A 17321-nucleotide genomic window follows, 5' to 3' on the forward strand; every position below is an offset into this window, starting at 1 on the left:
GGCCTCCTAAGCCAGGGATTGTGGCTTTAACGCCCATCTGTATTGTTTGCCTTTCCTCTGTCTCAAAGTAAAGCCATTGGCATGTTATGGTTCCAGATTATAAGTGCTCTTCTGGCTTCTTCACTGGGTACTTGTCCCAGCTTCTGAGCCGGCTCCATCACTGTTACGTACTGTTATGTGACGATGCGCTAATCCCTTGGCAGCAGCAACATAATTGTATGTGAGATGTCACCAAGGGTTTAAAGTAAAGCCATTAGCATGTTTTAGTTCAAGATTAAAAGTGCTCGACTAGGTTCTTCACTGGATACTTGTCCCAATACATATTAAGAGGTATTCAGTTTTTAAAGGGTTTTGTCACTCCATTAAGATTTCCTTCATCTGCATTAGAAATGTCCTGTTAGTGTGCAATTAGAACGACAATACAAGGGAACCTAGTCTTTTCTTAAAAAATCAAGCATGCGGTTAAGATTTTATCCGATTTGGAAAGCAAACGGTACAACACAAACCTTTCTCGCTCACTCATCACATGTGAATGTTTGCTTGCTTTGGAAAGAAAAAACCACGGCACAGAGCAAGTTTACAGCCCCAGTGGCCTAATGGATAAGGCACTGGCCTCCTAAGCCAGGGATTGTGGGCCCAAGTCCCATCTGGGGTGTTTACCTTTCTTCTTTCTTAAAGTTAAGCTGTTGCTGTTTTAGTTCCTGATTAAAAGTGCTCAACTGGCTTCATCCACTGGACTGATGCTTCTTTATATATTAATAAGAGAGAAGTAAATGACTTATTACTCACAGTATCTTGACTGACCGCTATCTTAAACGCTGTCGTGTTTTTGAAAATTGATGGAAAACAGACACGCTTGAGGAATCACTTCATCCCGCGGTGCAATCGGTCAGCACACGGTGGAAAACGGACACGCGTGCAGACATCAGTAAGAGCTCCAGTGGCGCAATCGGTCAGCGCACGGTACTTATAAAGCAGTTACTGTTGAGCAATGCCGAGGTTGTGAGTTCGAGCCTCACCTGGAGCACTCCTTTCTTGCCTTCTTGTGCTTTATTTAGACCTCCAGTGGAATAGCAAACTTACTCATGGCCCATGATCTATAAACATAATTGAAGGGGATACATGGAAGAGGTATACCGTTTTTAAGGGTGAGTCCCATCTGTGGTGTTTGCCTTTTCTCTTTCTTAAATAAAAGCCATTGGCATGTTTTAGTTCCAGATTAAAAGTGCTCAACTTGCTTCTTTACTGGATACTTGTCCCAATATATATTAAGAGGTATTTTTAAAGGTTTTGGCCCTCCAATAAGCTTTCCTTCATCTTTATTAGCAGAGTCCTGTAAGTGTGTGATCATAATGAAAAGACAAGGGACCCTCTTTCCCTTGTCTACAAAAAGCATGCACGTGGTTAAGATTTTGTCAGATCTAGAAAGCAAACGGTAGAACACAAACCATTCTCGATCACTCAGTCACAAGTGAATGTTTGATTGCTTTGGAAAAACAACCACTTATAGAAAAAGTCAAGTCCCAGTTGCCTAATGGATAAGGCACTGGCCTCCTAAGCCAGGGATTGTGGCTTTAACGCCCATCTGTATTGTTTGCCTTTCCTCTGTCTCAAAGTAAAGCCATTGGCATGTTATGGTTCCAGATTATAAGTGCTCTTCTGGCTTCTTCACTGGGTACTTGTCCCAGCTTCTGGGCCGGCTCCATCACTGTTACGTACTGTTATGTGACGATGCGCTAATCCCTTGGCAGCAGCAACATAATTGTATGTGAGATGTCACCAAGGGTTTAAAGTAAAGCCATTAGCATGTTTTAGTTCAAGATTAAAAGTGCTCGACTAGGTTCTTCACTGGATACTTGTCCCAATACATATTAAGAGGTATTCAGTTTTTAAAGGGTTTTGTCACTCCATTAGGATTTCCTTCATCTGCATTAGAAATGTCCTGTTAGTGTGCAATTAGAACGACAATACAAGGGAACCTAGTCTTTTCTTAAAAAATCAAGCATGCGGTTAAGATTTTATCCGATTTGGAAAGCAAACGGTACAACACAAACCTTTCTCGCTCACTCATCACATGTGAATGTTTGCTTGCTTTGGAAAGAAAAAACCACGGCGCAGAGCAAGTTTATAGCCCCAGTGGCCTAATGGATAAGGCACTGGCCTCCTAGGCCAGGGATTGTGGGTTCAAGTCCCATCTGGGGTGTTTACCTTTCATCTTTCTTAAAGTTAAGCTGTTGCTGTTTTAGTTCCTGATTAAAAGTGCTCAACTGGCTTCATCCACTGGACTGATGCTTCTTTATATATTAATCAGAGAGAAGTAAATGACTTATTACTCACAGTATCTTGACTGACCGCTATCTTAAACGCTGTCGTGTTTTTGAAAATTGATGGAAAACAGACACGCTTGAGGAATCACTTCATCCCGCGGTGCAATCGGTCAGCACACGGTGGAAAACGGACACGCGTGCAGACATCAGTAAGAGCTCCAGTGGCGCAATCGGTCAGCGCACGGTACTTATAAAGCAGTTACTGTTGAGCAATGCCGAGGTTGTGAGTTCGAGCCTCACCTGGAGCACTCCTTTCTTGCCTTCTTGTGCTTTATTTAGACCTCCAGTGGAATAGCAAACTTACTCATGGCCCATGATCTATAAACATAATTGAAGGGGATACATGGAAGAGGTATACCGTTTTTAAGGGTGAGTCCCATCTGTGGTGTTTGCCTTTTCTCTTTCTTAAATAAAAGCCATTGGCATGTTTTAGTTCCAGATTAAAAGTGCTCAACTTGCTTCTTTACTGGATACTTGTCCCAATATATATTAAGAGGTATTTTTAAAGGTTTTGGCCCTCCAATAAGCTTTCCTTCATCTTTATTAGCAGAGTCCTGTAAGTGTGTGATCATAATGAAAAGACAAGGGACCCTCTTTCCCTTGTCTACAAAAAGCATGCACGTGGTTAAGATTTTGTCAGATCTAGAAAGCAAACGGTAGAACACAAACCATTCTCGATCACTCAGTCACAAGTGAATGTTTGATTGCTTTGGAAAAACAACCACTTATAGAAAAAGTCAAGTCCCAGTTGCCTAATGGATAAGGCACTGGCCTCCTAAGCCAGGGATTGTGGCTTTAACGCCCATCTGTATTGTTTGCCTTTCCTCTGTCTCAAAGTAAAGCCATTGGCATGTTATGGTTCCAGATTATAAGTGCTCTTCTGGCTTCTTCACTGGGTACTTGTCCCAGCTTCTGGGCCGGCTCCATCACTGTTACGTACTGTTATGTGACGATGCGCTAATCCCTTGGCAGCAGCAACATAATTGTATGTGAGATGTCACCAAGGGTTTAAAGTAAAGCCATTAGCATGTTTTAGTTCAAGATTAAAAGTGCTCGACTAGGTTCTTCACTGGATACTTGTCCCAATACATATTAAGAGGTATTCAGTTTTTAAAGGGTTTTGTCACTCCATTAGGATTTCCTTCATCTGCATTAGAAATGTCCTGTTAGTGTGCAATTAGAACGACAATACAAGGGAACCTAGTCTTTTCTTAAAAAAACAAACATGCGGTTAAGATTTTATCCGATTTGGAAAGCAAACGGTACAACACAAACCTTTCTCGCTCACTCATCACATGTGAATGTTTGCTTGCTTTGGAAAGAAAAAACCACGGCGCAGAGCAAGTTTACAGCCCCAGTGGCCTAATGGATAAGGCACTGGCCTCCTAAGCCAGGGATTGTGGGTTCAAGTCCCATCTGGGGTGTTTACCTTTCTTATTTCTTAAAGTTAAGCTGTTGCTGTTTTAGTTCCTGATTAAAAGTGCTCAACTGGCTTCATCCACTGGACTGATGCTTCTTTATATATTAATAAGAGAGAAGTAAATGACTTATTACTCACAGTATCTTGACTGACCGCTATCTTAAACGCTGTCGTGTTTTTGAAAATTGATGGAAAACAGACACGCTTGAGGAATCACTTCATCCCGCGGTGCAATCGGTCAGCACACGGTGGAAAACGGACACGCGTGCAGACATCAGTAAGAGCTCCAGTGGCGCAATTGGTCAGCGCACGGTACTTATAAAGCAGTAACTGTTGAGCAATGCCGAGGTTGTGAGTTCGAGCCTCACCTGGAGCACTCCTTTCTTGCCTTCTTGTGCTTTATTTAGACCTCCAGTGGAATAGCAAACTTACTCATGGCCCATGATCTATAAACATAATTGAAGGGGATACATGGAAGAGGTATACCGTTTTTAAGGGTGAGTCCCATCTGTGGTGTTTGCCTTTTCTCTTTCTTAAATAAAAGCCATTGGCATGTTTTAGTTCCAGATTAAAAGTGCTCAACTTGCTTCTTTACTGGATACTTGTCCCAATATATATTAAGAGGTATTTTTAAAGGTTTTGGCCCTCCAATAAGCTTTCCTTCATCTTTATTAGCAGAGTCCTGTAAGTGTGTGATCATAATGAAAAGACAAGGGACCCTCTTTCCCTTGTCTACAAAAAGCAAGCACGTGGTTAAGATTTTGTCAGATCTAGAAAGCAAACGGTAGAACACAAACCATTCTCGATCACTCAGTCACAAGTGAATGTTTGAGTGCTTTGGAAAAACAACCACTTATAGAAAAAGTCAAGTCCCAGTTGCCTAATGGATAAGGCACTGGCCTCCTAAGCCAGGGATTGTGGCTTTAACGCCCATCTGTATTGTTTGCCTTTCCTCTGTCTCAAAGTAAAGCCATTGGCATGTTATGGTTCCAGATTATAAGTGCTCTTCTGGCTTCTTCACTGGGTACTTGTCCCAGCTTCTGAGCCGGCTCCATCACTGTTACGTACTGTTATGTGACGATGCGCTAATCCCTTGGCAGCAGCAACATAATTGTATGTGAGATGTCACCAAGGGTTTAAAGTAAAGCCATTAGCATGTTTTAGTTCAAGATTAAAAGTGCTCGACTAGGTTCTTCACTGGATACTTGTCCCAATACATATTAAGAGGTATTCAGTTTTTAAAGGGTTTTGTCACTCCATTAAGATTTCCTTCATCTGCATTAGAAATGTCCTGTTAGTGTGCAATTAGAACGACAATACAAGGGAACCTAGTCTTTTCTTAAAAAATCAAGCATGCGGTTAAGATTTTATCCGATTTGGAAAGCAAACGGTACAACACAAACCTTTCTCGCTCACTCATCACATGTGAATGTTTGCTTGCTTTGGAAAGAAAAAACCACGGCGCAGAGCAAGTTTATAGCCCCAGTGGCCTAATGGATAAGGCACTGGCCTCCTAGGCCAGGGATTGTGGGTTCAAGTCCCATCTGGGGTGTTTACCTTTCATCTTTCTTAAAGTTAAGCTGTTGCTGTTTTAGTTCCTGATTAAAAGTGCTCAACTGGCTTCATCCACTGGACTGATGCTTCTTTATATATTAATCAGAGAGAAGTAAATGACTTATTACTCACAGTATCTTGACTGACCGCTATCTTAAACGCTGTCGTGTTTTTGAAAATTGATGGAAAACAGACACGCTTGAGGAATCACTTCATCCCGCGGTGCAATCGGTCAGCACACGGTGGAAAACGGACACGCGTGCAGACATCAGTAAGAGCTCCAGTGGCGCAATCGGTCAGCGCACGGTACTTATAAAGCAGTAACTGTTGAGCAATGCCGAGGTTGTGAGTTCGAGCCTCACCTGGAGCACTCCTTTCTTGCCTTCTTGTGCTTTATTTAGACCTCCAGTGGAATAGCAAACTTACTCATGGCCCATGATCTATAAACATAATTGAAGGGGATACATGGAAGAGGTATACCGTTTTTAAGGGTGAGTCCCATCTGTGGTGTTTGCCTTTTCTCTTTCTTAAATAAAAGCCATTGGCATGTTTTAGTTCCAGATTAAAAGTGCTCAACTTGCTTCTTTACTGGATACTTGTCCCAATATATATTAAGAGGTATTTTTAAAGGTTTTGGCCCTCCAATAAGCTTTCCTTCATCTTTATTAGCAGAGTCCTGTAAGTGTGTGATCATAATGAAAAGACAAGGGACCCTCTTTCCCTTGTCTACAAAAAGCAAGCACGTGGTTAAGATTTTGTCAGATCTAGAAAGCAAACGGTAGAACACAAACCATTCTCGATCACTCAGTCACAAGTGAATGTTTGATTGCTTTGGAAAAACAACCACTTATAGAAAAAGTCAAGTCCCAGTTGCCTAATGGATAAGGCACTGGCCTCCTAAGCCAGGGATTGTGGCTTTAACGCCCATCTGTATTGTTTGCCTTTCCTCTGTCTCAAAGTAAAGCCATTGGCATGTTATGGTTCCAGATTATAAGTGCTCTTCTGGCTTCTTCACTGGGTACTTGTCCCAGCTTCTGGGCCGGCTCCATCACTGTTACGTACTGTTATGTGACGATGCGCTAATCCCTTGGCAGCAGCAACATAATTGTATGTGAGATGTCACCAAGGGTTTAAAGTAAAGCCATTAGCATGTTTTAGTTCAAGATTAAAAGTGCTCGACTAGGTTCTTCACTGGATACTTGTCCCAATACATATTAAGAGGTATTCAGTTTTTAAAGGGTTTTGTCACTCCATTAGGATTTCCTTCATCTGCATTAGAAATGTCCTGTTAGTGTGCAATTAGAACGACAATACAAGGGAACCTAGTCTTTTCTTAAAAAAACAAACATGCGGTTAAGATTTTATCCGATTTGGAAAGCAAACGGTACAACACAAACCTTTCTCGCTCACTCATCACATGTGAATGTTTGCTTGCTTTGGAAAGAAAAAACCACGGCGCAGAGCAAGTTTACAGCCCCAGTGGCCTAATGGATAAGGCACTGGCCTCCTAGGCCAGGGATTGTGGGTTCAAGTCCCATCTGGGGTGTTTACCTTTCATCTTTCTTAAAGTTAAGCTGTTGCTGTTTTAGTTCCTGATTAAAAGTGCTCAACTGGCTTCATCCACTGGACTGATGCTTCTTTATATATTAATCAGAGAGAAGTAAATGACTTATTACTCACAGTATCTTGACTGACCGCTATCTTAAACGCTGTCGTGTTTTTGAAAATTGATGGAAAACAGACACGCTTGAGGAATCACTTCATCCCGCGGTGCAATCGGTCAGCACACGGTGGAAAACGGACACGCGTGCAGACATCAGTAAGAGCTCCAGTGGCGCAATCGGTCAGCGCACGGTACTTATAAAACAGTAACTGTTGAGCAATGCCGAGGTTGTGAGTTCGAGCCTCACCTGGAGCACTCCTTTCTTGCCTTCTTGTGCTTTATTTAGACCTCCAGTGGAATAGCAAACTTACTCATGGCCCATGATCTATAAACATAATTGAAGGGGATACATGGAAGAGGTATACCGTTTTTAAGGGTGAGTCCCATCTGTGGTGTTTGCCTTTTCTCTTTCTTAAATAAAAGCCATTGGCATGTTTTAGTTCCAGATTAAAAGTGCTCAACTTGCTTCTTTACTGGATACTTGTCCCAATATATATTAAGAGGTATTTTTAAAGGTTTTGGCCCTCCAATAAGCTTTCCTTCATCTTTATTAGCAGAGTCCTGTAAGTGTGTGATCATATTGAAAAGACAAGGGACCCTCTTTCCCTTGTCTACAAAAAGCAAGCACGTGGTTAAGATTTTGTCAGATCTAGAAAGCAAACGGTAGAACACAAACCATTCTCGATCACTCAGTCACAAGTGAATGTTTGATTGCTTTGGAAAAACAACCACTTATAGAAAAAGTCAAGTCCCAGTTGCCTAATGGATAAGGCACTGGCCTCCTAAGCCAGGGATTGTGGCTTTAACGCCCATCTGTATTGTTTGCCTTTCCTCTGTCTCAAAGTAAAGCCATTGGCATGTTATGGTTCCAGATTATAAGTGCTCTTCTGGCTTCTTCACTGGGTACTTGCCTCAGCTTCTGAGCCGGCTCCATCACTGTTACGTACTGTTATGTGACGATGCGCTAATCCCTTGGCAGCAGCAACATAATTGTATGTGAGATGTCACCAAGGGTTTAAAGTAAAGCCATTAGCATGTTTTAGTTCAAGATTAAAAGTGCTCGACTAGGTTCTTCACTGGATACTTGTCCCAATACATATTAAGAGGTATTCAGTTTTTAAAGGGTTTTGTCACTCCATTAAGATTTCCATCATCTGCATTAGAAATGTCCTGTTAGTGCGCAATTAGAACGACAATACAAGGGAACCTAGTCTTTTCTTAAAAAATCAAGCATGCGGTTAAGATTTTATCCGATTTGGAAAGCAAACGGTACAACACAAACCTTTCTCGCTCACTCATCACATGTGAATGTTTGCTTGCTTTGGAAAGAAAAAACCATGGCACAGAGCAAGTTTACAGCCCCAGTGGCCTAATGGAAAAGGCACTGGCCTCCTAAGCCAGGGATTGTGGGCCCAAGTCCCTTCTGGGGTGTTTACCTTTCTTCTTTCTTAAAGTTAAGCTGTTGCTGTTTTAGTTCCTGATTAAAAGTGCTCAACTGGCTTCATCCACTGGACTGATGCTTCTTTATATATTAATAAGAGAGAAGTAAATGACTTATTACTCACAGTATCTTGACTGACCGCTATCTTAAACGCTGTCGTGTTTTTGAAAATTGATGGAAAACAGACACGCTTGAGGAATCACTTCATCCCGCGGTGCAATCGGTCAGCACACGGTGGAAAACGGACACGCGTGCAGACATCAGTAAGAGCTCCAGTGGCGCAATCGGTCAGCGCACGGTACTTATAAAGCAGTAACTGTTGAGCAATGCCGAGGTTGTGAGTTCGAGCCTCACCTGGAGCACTCCTTTCTTGCCTTCTTGTGCTTTATTTAGACCTCCAGTGGAATAACAAACGTACTCATGGCCCATGATCTATAAACATAATTGAAGGGGATACATGGAAGAGGTATACCGTTTTTAAGGGTGAGTCCCATCTGTGGTGTTTGCCTTTTCTATTTCTTAAATAAAAGCCATTGGCATGTTTTAGTTCCAGATTAAAAGTGCTCAACTTGCTTCTTTACTGGATACTTGTCCCAATATATATTAAGAGGTATTTTTAAAGGTTTTGGCCCTCCAATAAGCTTTCCTTCATCTTTATTAGCAGAGTCCTGTAAGTGTGTGATCATAATGAAAAGACAAGGGACCCTCTTTCCCTTGTCTACAAAAAGCAAGCACGTGGTTAAGATTTTGTCAGATCTAGAAAGCAAACGGTAGAACACAAACCATTCTCGATCACTCAGTCACAAGTGAATGTTTGATTGCTTTGGAAAAACAACCACTTATAGAAAAAGTCAAGTCCCAGTTGCCTAATGGATAAGGCACTGGCCTCCTAAGCCAGGGATTGTGGCTTTAACGCCCATCTGTATTGTTTGCCTTTCCTCTGTCTCAAAGTAAAGCCATTGGCATGTTATGGTTCCAGATTATAAGTGCTCTTCTGGCTTCTTCACTGGGTACTTGTCCCAGCTTCTGGGCCGGCTCCATCACTGTTACGTACTGTTATGTGACGATGCGCTAATCCCTTGGCAGCAGCAACATAATTGTATGTGAGATGTCACCAAGGGTTTAAAGTAAAGCCATTAGCATGTTTTAGTTCAAGATTAAAAGTGCTCGACTAGGTTCTTCACTGGATACTTGTCCCAATACATATTAAGAGGTATTCAGTTTTTAAAGGGTTTTGTCACTCCATTAGGATTTCCTTCATCTGCATTAGAAATGTCCTGTTAGTGTGCAATTAGAACGACAATACAAGGGAACCTAGTCTTTTCTTAAAAAAACAAACATGCGGTTAAGATTTTATCCGATTTGGAAAGCAAACGGTACAACACAAACCTTTCTCGCTCACTCATCACATGTGAATGTTTGCTTGCTTTGGAAAGAAAAAACCACGGCGCAGAGCAAGTTTACAGCCCCAGTGGCCTAATGGATAAGGCACTGGCCTCCTAGGCCAGGGATTGTGGGTTCAAGTCCCATCTGGGGTGTTTACCTTTCATCTTTCTTAAAGTTAAGCTGTTGCTGTTTTAGTTCCTGATTAAAAGTGCTCAACTGGCTTCATCCACTGGACTGATGCTTCTTTATATATTAATAAGAGAGAAGTAAATGACTTATTACTCACAGTATCTTGACTGACCGCTATCTTAAACGCTGTCGTGTTTTTGAAAATTGATGGAAAACAGACACGCTTGAGGAATCACTTCATCCCGCGGTGCAATCGGTCAGCACACGGTGGAAAACGGACACGCGTGCAGACATCAGTAAGAGCTCCAGTGGCGCAATCGGTCAGCGCACGGTACTTATAAAGCAGTAACTGTTGAGTAATGACGAGGTTGTGAGTTCGAGCCTCACCTGGAGCACTCCTTTCTTGCCTTCTTGTGCTTTATTTAGACCTCCAGTGGAATAGCAAACTTACTCATGGCCCATGATCTATAAACATAATTGAAGGGGATACATGGAAGAGGTATACCGTTTTTAAGGGTGAGTCCCATCTGTGGTGTTTGCCTTTTCTATTTCTTAAATAAAAGCCATTGGCATGTTTTAGTTCCAGATTAAAAGTGCTCAACTTGCTTCTTTACTGGATACTTGTCCCAATATATATTAAGAGGTATTTTTAAAGGTTTTGGCCCTCCAATAAGCTTTCCTTCATCTTTATTAGCAGAGTCCTGTAAGTGTGTGATCATAATGAAAAGACAAGGGACCCTCTTTCCCTTGTCTACAAAAAGCAAGCACGTGGTTAAGATTTTGTCAGATCTAGAAAGCAAACGGTAGAACACAAACCATTCTCGATCACTCAGTCACAAGTGAATGTTTGATTGCTTTGGAAAAACAACCACTTATAGAAAAAGTCAAGTCCCAGTTGCCTAATGGATAAGGCACTGGCCTCCTAAGCCAGGGATTGTGGCTTTAACGCCCATCTGTATTGTTTGCCTTTCCTCTGTCTCAAAGTAAAGCCATTGGCATGTTATGGTTCCAGATTATAAGTGCTCTTCTGGCATCTTCACTGGGTACTTGTCCCAGCTTCTGGGCCGGCTCCATCACTGTTACGTACTGTTATGTGACGATGCGCTAATCCCTTGGCAGCAGCAACATAACTGTATATGAGATGTCGCCAAGGGTTTAAAGTAAAGCCATTAGCATGTTTTAATTCAAGATTAAAAGTGCTCGACTAGGTTCTTCACTGGATACTTGTCCCAATACATATTAAGAGGTATTCAGTTTTTAAAGGGTTTTGTCACTCCATTAAGATTTCCTTCATCTGCATTAGAAATGTCCTGTTAGTGTGCAATTAGAACGACAATACAAGGGAACCTAGTCTTTTCTTAAAAAAACAAGCATGCGGTTAAGATTTTATCCGATTTGGAAAGCAAATGGTACAACACAAACCTTTCTCGCTCACTCATCACATGTGAATGTTTGCTTGCTTTGGAAAGAAAAAACCACGGCGCAGCACAAATTTACAGCCCCAGTGGCCTAATGGATAAGGCACTGGCCTCCTAAGCCAGGGATTGTGGGTTCAAGTCCCATCTGGGGTGTTTACCTTTCATCTTTCTTAAAGTTAAGCTGTTGCTGTTTTAGTTCCTGATTAAAAGTGCTCAACTGGCATCATCCACTGGACTGATGCTTCTTTATATATTAATAAGAGAGAAGTAAATGACTTATTACTCACAGTATCTTGACTGACCGCTATCTTAAACGCTGTCGTGTTTTTGAAAATTGATGGAAAACAGACACGCTTGAGGAATCACTTCATCCCGCGGTGCAATCGGTCAGCACACGGTGGAAAACGGACACGCGTGCAGACGTCAAAAAGAGCTCCAGTGGCGCAATCGGTCAGTTCACGGTACTTATAAAGCAGTAACTGTTGAGCAATGCCGAGGTTGTGAGTTCGAGCCTCACCTGGAGCACTCCTTTCTTGCCTTCTTGTGCTTTATTTAGACCTGCAGTGGAATAGCAAACTTACTCATGGCCCATGATCGATAAACATAATTGAAGGGGATACATGGAAGAGGTATACCGTTTTTAAGGGTGAGTCCCATCTGTGGTGTTTGCCTTTTCTCTTTCTTAAATAAAAGCCATTGGCATGTTTTAGTTCCAGATTAAAAGTGCTCAACTTGCTTCTTTACTGGATACTTGTCCCAATATATATTAAGAGGTATTTTTAAAGGTTTTGGCCCTCCAATAAGCTTTCCTTCATCTTTATTAGCAGAGTCCTGTAAGTGTGTGATCATAATGAAAAGACAAGGGACCCTCTTTCCCTTGTCTACAAAAAGCAAGCACGTGGTTAAGATTTTGTCAGATCTAGAAAGCAAACGGTAGAACACAAACCATTCTCGATCACTCAGTCACAAGTGAATGTTTGATTGCTTTGGAAAAACAACCACTTATAGAAAAAGTCAAGTCCCAGTTGCCTAATGGATAAGGCACTGGCCTCCTAAGCCAGGGATTGTGGCTTTAACGCCCATCTGTATTGTTTGCCTTTCCTCTGTCTCAAAGTAAAGCCATTGGCATGTTATGGTTCCAGATTATAAGTGCTCTTCTGGCTTCTTCACTGGGTACTTGTCCCAGCTTCTGAGCCGGCTCCATCACTGTTACGTACTGTTATGTGACGATGCGCTAATCCCTTGGCAGCAGCAACATAATTGTATGTGAGATGTCACCAAGGGTTTAAAGTAAAGCCATTAGCATGTTTTAGTTCAAGATTAAAAGTGCTCGACTAGGTTCTTCACTGGATACTTGTCCCAATACATATTAAGAGGTATTCAGTTTTTAAAGGGTTTTGTCACTCCATTAAGATTTCCTTCATCTGCATTAGAAATGTCCTGTTAGTGTGCAATTAGAACGACAATACAAGGGAACCTAGTCTTTTCTTAAAAAAACAAGCATGCGGTTAAGATTTTATCCGATTTGGAAAGCAAACGGTACAACACAAACCTTTCTCGCTCACTCGTCACATGTGAATGTTTGCTTGCTTTGGAAAGAAACAACCACGGCGCAGGGCAAATTTACAGCCCCAGTGCCCTAATGGATAAGGCACTGGCCTCCTAAGCCAGGGATTGTGGGTTCGAGTCCTATCTGGGGTGTTTATCTTTCATCTTTCTTAAAGTTAAGCTGTTGCTGTTTTAGTTCCTGATTAAAAGTGCTCAACTGGCTTCATCCACTGGACTGATGCTTCTTTATATATTAATAAGAGAGAAGTAAATGACTTATTACTCACAGTATCTTGACTGACCGCTATCTTAAACGCTGTCGTGTTTTTGAAAATTGATGGAAAACAGACACGCTTGAGGAATCACTTCATCCCGCGGTGCAATCGGTCAGCACACGGTGGAAAACGGACACGCGTGCAGACATCAGTAAGAGCTCCAGTGGCGCAATCGGTCAGCGCACGGTACTTATAAAGCAGTAACTGTTGAGTAATGACGAGGTTGTGAGTTCGAGCCTCACCTGGAGCACTCCTTTCTTGCCTTCTTGTGCTTTATTTAGACCTCCAGTGGAATAGCAAACTTACTCATGGCCCATGATCTATAAACATAATTGAAGGGGATACATGGAAGAGGTATACCGTTTTTAAGGGTGAGTCCCATCTGTGGTGTTTGCCTTTTCTATTTCTTAAATAAAAGCCATTGGCATGTTTTAGTTCCAGATTAAAAGTGCTCAACTTGCTTCTTTACTGGATACTTGTCCCAATATATATTAAGAGGTATTTTTAAAGGTTTTGGCCCTCCAATAAGCTTTCCTTCATCTTTATTAGCAGAGTCCTGTAAGTGTGTGATCATAATGAAAAGACAAGGGACCCTCTTTCCCTTGTCTACAAAAAGCAAGCACGTGGTTAAGATTTTGTCAGATCTAGAAAGCAAACGGTAGAACACAAACCATTCTCGATCACTCAGTCACAAGTGAATGTTTGATTGCTTTGGAAAAACAACCACTTATAGAAAAAGTCAAGTCCCAGTTGCCTAATGGATAAGGCACTGGCCTCCTAAGCCAGGGATTGTGGCTTTAACGCCCATCTGTATTGTTTGCCTTTCCTCTGTCTCAAAGTAAAGCCATTGGCATGTTATGGTTCCAGATTATAAGTGCTCTTCTGGCATCTTCACTGGGTACTTGTCCCAGCTTCTGGGCCGGCTCCATCACTGTTACGTACTGTTATGTGACGATGCGCTAATCCCTTGGCAGCAGCAACATAACTGTATATGAGATGTCGCCAAGGGTTTAAAGTAAAGCCATTAGCATGTTTTAATTCAAGATTAAAAGTGCTCGACTAGGTTCTTCACTGGATACTTGTCCCAATACATATTAAGAGGTATTCAGTTTTTAAAGGGTTTTGTCACTCCATTAAGATTTCCTTCATCTGCATTAGAAATGTCCTGTTAGTGTGCAATTAGAACGACAATACAAGGGAACCTAGTCTTTTCTTAAAAAAACAAGCATGCGGTTAAGATTTTATCCGATTTGGAAAGCAAATGGTACAACACAAACCTTTCTCGCTCACTCATCACATGTGAATGTTTGCTTGCTTTGGAAAGAAAAAACCACGGCGCAGCGCAAATTTACAGCCCCAGTGGCCTAATGGATAAGGCACTGGCCTCCTAAGCCAGGGATTGTGGGTTCAAGTCCCATCTGGGGTGTTTACCTTTCATCTTTCTTAAAGTTAAGCTGTTGCTGTTTTAGTTCCTGATTAAAAGTGCTCAACTGGCTTCATCCACTGGACTGATGCTTCTTTATATATTAATAAGAGAGAAGTAAATGACTTATTACTCACAGTATCTTGACTGACCGCTATCTTAAACGCTGTCGTGTTTTTGAAAATTGATGGAAAACAGACACGCTTGAGGAATCACTTCATCCCGCGGTGCAATCGGTCAGCACACGGTGGAAAACTGACACGCGTGCAGACATCAGTAAGAGCTCCAGTGGCGCAATCGGTCAGTTCACGGTACTTATAAAGCAGTAACTGTTGAGCAATGCCGAGGTTGTGAGTTCGAGCCTCACCTGGAGCACTCCTTTCTTGCCTTCTTGTGCTTTATTTAGACCTCCAGTGGAATAGCAAACTTACTCATGGCCCATGATCTATAAACATAATTGAAGGGGATACATGGAAGAGGTATACCGTTTTTAAGGGTGAGTCCCATCTGTGGTGTTTGCCTTTTCTATTTCTTAAATAAAAGCCATTGGCATGTTTTAGTTCCAGATTAAAAGTGCTCAACTTGCTTCTTTACTGGATACTTGTCCCAATATATATTAAGAGGTATTTTTAAAGGTTTTGGCCCTCCAATAAGCTTTCCTTCATCTTTATTAGCAGAGTCCTGTAAGTGTGTGATCATAATGAAAAGACAAGGGACCCTCTTTCCCTTGTCTACAAAAAGCAAGCACGTGGTTAAGATTTTGTCAGATCTAGAAAGCAAACGGTAGAACACAAACCATTCTCGATCACTCAGTCACAAGTGAATGTTTGATTGCTTTGGAAAAACAACCACTTATAGAAAAAGTCAAGTCCCAGTTGCCTAATGGATAAGGCACTGGCCTCCTAAGCCAGGGATTGTGGCTTTAACGCCCATCTGTATTGTTTGCCTTTCCTCTGTCTCAAAGTAAAGCCATTGGCATGTTATGGTTCCAGATTATAAGTGCTCTTCTGGCATCTTCACTGGGTACTTGTCCCAGCTTCTGGGCCGGCTCCATCACTGTTACGTACTGTTATGTGACGATGCGCTAATCCCTTGGCAGCAGCAACATAACTGTATATGAGATGTCGCCAAGGGTTTAAAGTAAAGCCATTAGCATGTTTTAATTCAAGATTAAAAGTGCTCGACTAGGTTCTTCACTGGATACTTGTCCCAATACATATTAAGAGGTATTCAGTTTTTAAAGGGTTTTGTCACTCCATTAAGATTTCCTTCATCTGCATTAGAAATGTCCTGTTAGTGTGCAATTAGAACGACAATACAAGGGAACCTAGTCTTTTCTTAAAAAAACAAGCATGCGGTTAAGATTTTATCCGATTTGGAAAGCAAATGGTACAACACAAACCTTTCTCGCTCACTCATCACATGTGAATGTTTGCTTGCTTTGGAAAGAAAAAACCACGGCGCAGCGCAAATTTACAGCCCCAGTGGCCTAATGGATAAGGCACTGGCCTCCTAAGCCAGGGATTGTGGGTTCAAGTCCCATCTGGGGTGTTTACCTTTCATCTTTCTTAAAGTTAAGCTGTTGCTGTTTTAGTTCCTGATTAAAAGTGCTCAACTGGCATCATCCACTGGACTGATGCTTCTTTATATATTAATAAGAGAGAAGTAAATGACTTATTACTCACAGTATCTTGACTGACCGCTATTTTAAACGCTGTCGTGTTTTTGAAAATTGATGGAAAACAGACACGCTTGAGGAATCACTTCATCCCGCGGTGCAATCGGTCAGCACACGGTGGAAAACGGACACGCGTGCAGACGTCAAAAAGAGCTCCAGTGGCGCAATCGGTCAGTTCACGGTACTTATAAAGCAGTAACTGTTGAGCAATGCCGAGGTTGTGAGTTCGAGCCTCACCTGGAGCACTCCTTTCTTGCCTTCTTGTGCTTTATTTAGACCTGCAGTGGAATAGCAAACTTACTCATGGCCCATGATCTATAAACATAATTGAAGGGGATACATGGAAGAGGTATACCGTTTTTAAGGGTGAGTCCCATCTGTGGTGTTTGCCTTTTCTCTTTCTTAAATAAAAGCCATTGGCATGTTTTAGTTCCAGATTAAAAGTGCTCAACTTGCTTCTTTACTGGATACTTGTCCCAATATATATTAAGAGGTATTTTTAAAGGTTTTGGCCCTCCAATAAGCTTTCCTTCATCTTTATTAGCAGAGTCCTGTAAGTGTGTGATCATAATGAAAAGACAAGGGACCCTCTTTCCCTTGTCTACAAAAAGCAAGCACGTGGTTAAGATTTTGTCAGATCTAGAAAGCAAACGGTAGAACACAAACCATTCTCGATCACTCAGTCACAAGTGAATGTTTGATTGCTTTGAAAAAACAACCACTTATAGAAAAAGTCAAGCCCCAGTTGCCTAATGGATAAGGCACTGGCCTCCTAAGCCAGGGATTGTGGCTTTAACGCCCATCTGTATTGTTTGCCTTTCCTCTGTCTCAAAGTAAAGCCATTGGCATGTTATGGTTCCAGATTATAAGTGCTCTTCTGGCATCTTCACTGGGTACTTGTCCCAGCTTCTGGGCCGGCTCCATTACTGTTACGTACTGTTATGTGACGATGCGCTAATCCCTTGGCAGCAGCAACATAACTGTATATGAGATGTCGCCAAGGGTTTAAAGTAAAGCCATTAGCATGTTTTAATTCAAGATTAAAAGTGCTCGACTAGG

At 41.8% G+C, this 17321-nt stretch overlaps 19 non-coding genes across 19 annotated transcripts; all 19 read left to right on the forward strand.

Annotated features, from left to right (window-relative positions):
• The first annotated feature begins 934 nt into the window (after positions 1-934).
• TRNAI-UAU (transfer RNA isoleucine (anticodon UAU)) lies at positions 935-1027 on the forward strand. The gene is given in 2 exon segments: positions 935-972; positions 992-1027. It is a non-coding gene; the product is annotated as a tRNA-Ile (tRNA).
• Positions 1028-2130: 1103 nt separating this feature from the next.
• On the forward strand, positions 2131-2203 carry TRNAR-CCU (transfer RNA arginine (anticodon CCU)). Its single transcript has one exon. It is a non-coding gene; the product is annotated as a tRNA-Arg (tRNA).
• A 279-nt stretch (positions 2204-2482) lies between these two features.
• On the forward strand, positions 2483-2575 carry TRNAI-UAU (transfer RNA isoleucine (anticodon UAU)). Its single transcript is given in 2 exon segments — positions 2483-2520; positions 2540-2575. It is a non-coding gene; the product is annotated as a tRNA-Ile (tRNA).
• Positions 2576-3678: 1103 nt separating this feature from the next.
• TRNAR-CCU (transfer RNA arginine (anticodon CCU)) lies at positions 3679-3751 on the forward strand. Its single transcript has one exon. It is a non-coding gene; the product is annotated as a tRNA-Arg (tRNA).
• A 279-nt stretch (positions 3752-4030) lies between these two features.
• Positions 4031-4123, forward strand: TRNAI-UAU (transfer RNA isoleucine (anticodon UAU)). The gene is given in 2 exon segments: positions 4031-4068; positions 4088-4123. It is a non-coding gene; the product is annotated as a tRNA-Ile (tRNA).
• Positions 4124-5226: 1103 nt separating this feature from the next.
• TRNAR-CCU (transfer RNA arginine (anticodon CCU)) lies at positions 5227-5299 on the forward strand. The gene has a single exon. It is a non-coding gene; the product is annotated as a tRNA-Arg (tRNA).
• Positions 5300-5578: 279 nt separating this feature from the next.
• On the forward strand, positions 5579-5671 carry TRNAI-UAU (transfer RNA isoleucine (anticodon UAU)). The gene is given in 2 exon segments: positions 5579-5616; positions 5636-5671. It is a non-coding gene; the product is annotated as a tRNA-Ile (tRNA).
• Positions 5672-6774: 1103 nt separating this feature from the next.
• Positions 6775-6847, forward strand: TRNAR-CCU (transfer RNA arginine (anticodon CCU)). Its single transcript has one exon. It is a non-coding gene; the product is annotated as a tRNA-Arg (tRNA).
• Positions 6848-7126: 279 nt separating this feature from the next.
• Positions 7127-7219, forward strand: TRNAI-UAU (transfer RNA isoleucine (anticodon UAU)). The gene is given in 2 exon segments: positions 7127-7164; positions 7184-7219. It is a non-coding gene; the product is annotated as a tRNA-Ile (tRNA).
• Positions 7220-8674: 1455 nt separating this feature from the next.
• TRNAI-UAU (transfer RNA isoleucine (anticodon UAU)) lies at positions 8675-8767 on the forward strand. The gene is given in 2 exon segments: positions 8675-8712; positions 8732-8767. It is a non-coding gene; the product is annotated as a tRNA-Ile (tRNA).
• A 1103-nt stretch (positions 8768-9870) lies between these two features.
• Positions 9871-9943, forward strand: TRNAR-CCU (transfer RNA arginine (anticodon CCU)). The gene has a single exon. It is a non-coding gene; the product is annotated as a tRNA-Arg (tRNA).
• Positions 9944-10222: 279 nt separating this feature from the next.
• Positions 10223-10315, forward strand: TRNAI-UAU (transfer RNA isoleucine (anticodon UAU)). The gene is given in 2 exon segments: positions 10223-10260; positions 10280-10315. It is a non-coding gene; the product is annotated as a tRNA-Ile (tRNA).
• A 1103-nt stretch (positions 10316-11418) lies between these two features.
• TRNAR-CCU (transfer RNA arginine (anticodon CCU)) lies at positions 11419-11491 on the forward strand. The gene has a single exon. It is a non-coding gene; the product is annotated as a tRNA-Arg (tRNA).
• A 279-nt stretch (positions 11492-11770) lies between these two features.
• Positions 11771-11863, forward strand: TRNAI-UAU (transfer RNA isoleucine (anticodon UAU)). Its single transcript is given in 2 exon segments — positions 11771-11808; positions 11828-11863. It is a non-coding gene; the product is annotated as a tRNA-Ile (tRNA).
• A 1455-nt stretch (positions 11864-13318) lies between these two features.
• TRNAI-UAU (transfer RNA isoleucine (anticodon UAU)) lies at positions 13319-13411 on the forward strand. The gene is given in 2 exon segments: positions 13319-13356; positions 13376-13411. It is a non-coding gene; the product is annotated as a tRNA-Ile (tRNA).
• Positions 13412-14514: 1103 nt separating this feature from the next.
• Positions 14515-14587, forward strand: TRNAR-CCU (transfer RNA arginine (anticodon CCU)). Its single transcript has one exon. It is a non-coding gene; the product is annotated as a tRNA-Arg (tRNA).
• A 279-nt stretch (positions 14588-14866) lies between these two features.
• TRNAI-UAU (transfer RNA isoleucine (anticodon UAU)) lies at positions 14867-14959 on the forward strand. Its single transcript is given in 2 exon segments — positions 14867-14904; positions 14924-14959. It is a non-coding gene; the product is annotated as a tRNA-Ile (tRNA).
• Positions 14960-16062: 1103 nt separating this feature from the next.
• Positions 16063-16135, forward strand: TRNAR-CCU (transfer RNA arginine (anticodon CCU)). The gene has a single exon. It is a non-coding gene; the product is annotated as a tRNA-Arg (tRNA).
• A 279-nt stretch (positions 16136-16414) lies between these two features.
• On the forward strand, positions 16415-16507 carry TRNAI-UAU (transfer RNA isoleucine (anticodon UAU)). The gene is given in 2 exon segments: positions 16415-16452; positions 16472-16507. It is a non-coding gene; the product is annotated as a tRNA-Ile (tRNA).
• The last annotated feature ends 814 nt before the right edge of the window (positions 16508-17321 follow it).

Source organism: Rhinoderma darwinii, unplaced genomic scaffold (assembly GCF_050947455.1).
Source record: "Rhinoderma darwinii isolate aRhiDar2 unplaced genomic scaffold, aRhiDar2.hap1 Scaffold_4367, whole genome shotgun sequence".
NCBI classification, from domain to species: Eukaryota; Metazoa; Chordata; class Amphibia; order Anura; family Rhinodermatidae; genus Rhinoderma; species Rhinoderma darwinii.